We start from the raw sequence: 4,875 nt of genomic DNA, 5'->3' as shown, positions 1-4,875 counted from the left end.
TGTGGAAGTTTCCAGACTCCTCAATCCACAAATGCCAAAGACAACTTAGAAGGTCAGTGGGAAAAGTCTGTTTCTGTCAGTGGTCAGAGAGGAAGGCGGGGTCTCAGCTCCATTCCCCAAAAGCCTGGCCCTGGGGGGGGCAGCTGCTTCCTGAGCTTCCAGCCCACAGACTGAGGGGGAATCCAGTGGCTGATCAGAGAGGGATTGCAGGGATATCTTTGCCAGTGCTGAGGCAGGAATTTCTTGCTTTGCCCGTGTTTGGATCTGGGTCACAGTTCTGGGCAGCAGTGCTGGCGTGAGGAGGAGTGCTGGCATGGTGGAGCTTGTAGTGGCTGTGGAGAGGAACTCCTCCTCACAGTTACAGGACAGAAAGGAATACTTGTGTTTACAGGCCAGGAAAGGAGTAAACACCTCACCCCTTGGAAGAACTGAAAATTTACAGGTCCCTACAAGTATCTCTGAAAACAGCTATACACACCCCTGAAGCTTGGGACAGTACACTCTCCACATTGGAAACAGACTCTTACCTTAACAAGGAGTTTAAAACTCAAGTAATTGGCTGGGATCATGAGCAAGAAGCACAAAAAGAGTCAGACTATATTATCTTACTTTGGTGAAAAAGATCAAAATATACAACCAGAAGAAGACAACAAAATCAAAGCTCCTACATCCAAAACCTCCAAGAAAAATATGAATCAATCCCAGGCCTTGGAAGAGCCCAAAAGGGATTTTGAGAAGCAAGTAAGGGAGGTAGAGGAAAAACTGGGAAGAGAAATGAGAATGATGCAAGAAAATCATGAAAAACAAGTCAACAGCTTGCTAAAGGAGACCCCAAAAAATGTTGAAGAAAATAACACCTTAAAAAACAGCCTAACCCAAATGGCAAAAGAGGTCCAAAAAGCCAATGAGGAGAAAAATGCCCTAAAAAGAACAATTGGCCAAATAGAAAAGGAAATCCAAAAGATTACTGAAGAAAATACTTCCTTAAAAATTAGAATAGAGCAATTGGAAGACAGTGATTTTATGAGAAATCAAGACACTGCAAAACAAATCCAAAAGAATGAAAAATTAGAAAACCATGTGAAATATGTCATTGGAAAAACAACTGACCTGGAAAATAGATCCAGGAGAGAGAATTTAAACATTATTGGACTATCTGAAAGCCATGATCAAAAAAAGAGCCTAGACATCATCTTTCAAGAAATTATCAAGGAAAACTGCCCTGATATTTTAGAACCAGAGGGCAAAATAGAAATTGAAAGAATCCACAAAAAAAAAAAAAGATCTCCTCCTTGAAAGAGATCCCCAAAGGAAAACTCCTAGGAATATTGTAGCCAAATTCCAGAGTTCCCAGGTCAAGGAGAAAATATTACAAGCTGCCAGAAGGAAACAATTCAAGTACTGTGGAAACACAATCAGGATAACACAAGATTTAGCAGCTTCTACATTAAAGGACCGCAGGGCATGGAATATAATATTCCAGAGGGCAAAGGAGATAGGATTACAACCAAGAATCACCTACCCAGCAAAACTGAGTATAATCCTTCAGGGGAAAAAATGGTCATTCAGTGAAATAGAGGACTTTCAAGCATTCCTGATGAAAAGACCAGAGCTAAACAGAAAATTTGACTTTCAAATACAGGACTCCAGTGGAACATGAAGAGGTAAACAGGAAAGAGAAATCATAAGAGACTTATTAAGATTGAACTGTTTACATTCCTGCATGGAAAGATGATATTTGTAACTCATGAGACCTTTGTCAGTATTAGGGTAGTTGAAGGAAAAAAATTGTATGTATGTATATATAGATAGATAGAGGGCACAGGGTGAGTTGAAGATTAAGGGGTCATATCTGGAGAATAAAATTAAGGGATGAGAGAGGATGACACTCACAGAAGAAAGGGAGAGGTAGAATGGGGTAAATTATCTCACACACAAAAAAAAACAGAAAAGAAAAGTCTCTCACAGTGGAGGGGAAACAGGGGAAGGTGAGAGGGAATGAGGGAATCTTATTCTCATAGGATTTGGCTTAAGGAGAGAATAACATACACATTCAATTGGGTATGGAAATCTGTCTTACCCTACAGGAAAATAGGGGGAGAAGGGGACAAGAGAGCAGGGGGTGATAGAGAGGAGGCAGATTGGGAAAGAGGTAATCAGAAGCAAATACTTCTGAGGAGGGACAGGGTCAAAAGAAAGAATAGAATAATGGGAGGGCAGGATAGGATTAAGGGAAATAGAGTTAGTTTTTCACAACATGTCTACTAAGGAAGTGTTTTGCATAACTGCACATGTACAACCTATATTGAGTTGCTTGCCTTTTCAATGAGGGTGGGTGGGGAGGGAGGAAGGGAGAAAATTTGGAACTCAAAGTTTTAAAAACACATGTTTTTAAAAAATGTTTTCACATGCAACTGGGAAATAAGAAATACAGGAAATGGGGTACAGAAGTCTATCCTGCTCTACAGGAAAATAGAAGGGGAAGGGGATAAGAGAAGGGAGAGGGGAGAGATAGAAGAGAAGGCAGACCAGGGGAAGGGATAGTCAGAATGCATGCCATCTTGGGGTGGGGGAGGGGTGAGAAATTTGGAGCTCAAAAACTTGTGGAAGTGAATATTGAAAACTAAAAATAAATAAATTTATATTAAAAAATGAAAAAAAATAATGAAACATTAACATTTTTAATGTGATAGTGACAGGCATAAACCTTCCTTAAAATGGAGGAAAATGGTGCAGGAAAAGGGAGTTATATTGCATAACCTTTAAGAAATAGCTATTCTAGGGGCAGCTAGGTGGCGCAGTGGATAGAGCTCCAGCCCTGAAGTCAGGAGGACCTGAGTTCAAATCCGGCCTCAGACCAAACACTTGATACTTACTAGCTGTGTGACCCTGGGCAAGTCAGTTAGCTCCAATTGCCTTTAAAAAAAAGAAAGGAAAAAAAGAAATAGCTATTCTAGTCCTGTTCTTTTAATTAAATTTATTTATTTTTAGTTTTCAACATTCACTTCTGTAAGATTTTGAATTTTAAATTTTCTGCCCCTTTTACTACTTCTCCCTCCCCCGAGATGGTGTACAATCCTATATGAGCTCTACATGTACATTCATGTTAAGTATATTTTCCCATTAGTCATGATGTAAAGAACAATTAGAACTAATGGGAGGAATCAAGAGAATGAAGCAATAAAACAGAACAACATAGGAAAAGAAGAACTTAGTATGCTTCCATCTGCATTCAGACTCCGTATTTCATTCTCTGAGTGTGGATAGCAATTTCCATCATGAATGTTTTGGAGTTGTCTTAGATTCTTGCATAGCTGTGAAGAGTCCAGCTTATCAAAGTCAGTCATCCCATAATTTGGCTGTTACTGTATAGAATGTTCTCCAGGTTCTGCTCATTTCACTCTACATCAGTTTATGTAAGACCTTCCAAGTTTTGTTTGAAGTCTGCCTGCTCATCATTTCTTAGAGCACAACAGTATTCCATTGCAGTCATGTGCACAATTTGTTAAGCTATTCCCCAATTGTTGGGCATCCCTTCAATTTCCAATTCTTTGCCACCACAAAAAAAGCTGCTATAAATATTTTTTGTTCACGTGGGTCCTTTTCCCATTTTTATAATTTCTTTGGTATACACGCCTACCAGTGGTATTGCTGGGTCAAAGTAGCATTCAAATTCTTAAAGGACAAGATGTAACATGGATAATTTTGATTACATTTAGTTGAAAAAGTTTTTGCACAAAGCCAGTACAGCTGAGATTAGAAGGAAAGTAGAAAATTTACAGCAAATTTTTGACAAAAGCCCTATTTCTCAAGTATATAAATAATTGAGTCAAATTTGTAAAGTACATGTCATCCCCCAATTAATAAATGGTCAAGTTATATGAATAGGTGGTTTTCAGATGAAGAAATCAAAGTTATCTATAATCATGTGAAATGTCCTAAATCACTATTGATCAGAAAAATGCAAATTAAAATAACTCTGAAGTACCACCTCACACCTGTCAAATTGGTTAGGATGACAGAAAACGAAAATGCCTAAGGTTTTAGGAGATGTTGGAAAATTGGGACATGAGTGCACTGTTGGTGGAGTTGTGAACTGATCCAACCATTCTGGGGAGCAATTTGGAACTGTACCAGTAGGACTACAAAACTGCATATGTGATGACAAGTTGTACTATTATACCTCTACCAGGTTTGTATTCCAAAGAGAGGAAAAAAGGAAAAGGACCTATATGTACAAAAATACTTATAGTAGCTTTTTTTGTGGTGGCAAAGAACTGGGAATTGAGTGGACATCTATCATTTGGGTAATGGCTGAACAAGTTGTAGTATATGATTTTGGTGGAATATTGTGTTATGAGAAATGATGAACATGATGCTTTGAGAGAAAATAAAAACATAGAAAGGCTTGCACAAACTGGTTAAAAGTGAAGTGAACAGAACCAGAATACTCCACAAAGTAACAGCAATATTGCATAATGATCAACTGTGAATGACTTACTTATTCTCAGCAATACAATGTTTTAAGACAATTCTGAAGGAGGTATGATGAAAAATGCTAACTACATCTAAAGAAGAGTCTGATGGAGTCTCTGAATGAAGATAGAAGCATCTTTAAAAATAAAACAAAAAAATTTATTTGTCTTTTTTTTGGACTGTTTTCTTTCACAAGATGAGTAATATGGAAATATATTTTGCATAATTGCACTTAATAATCTATATTAAATTGCTTACCTTCTCAAAGAGGAGAAAGAGAAAGTAGGGAGGGAGATAACTTGAAATTTAAAATTAAAAAACCACAAAATTTTAAAATTATTTTCCTTGTAATTGGAAACTAAATAATGTTCTTGGTTATTTCCTATTGGTACTATTAAT

This window comes from Phascolarctos cinereus, unplaced genomic scaffold (genome assembly GCF_003287225.1).
Source record: "Phascolarctos cinereus isolate Bilbo 61053 unplaced genomic scaffold, phaCin_HiC Scaffold_5;HRSCAF=322, whole genome shotgun sequence".
NCBI lineage: Eukaryota > Metazoa > Chordata > Mammalia > Diprotodontia > Phascolarctidae > Phascolarctos > Phascolarctos cinereus.
This window is presented reverse-complemented; position numbering follows the sequence as displayed.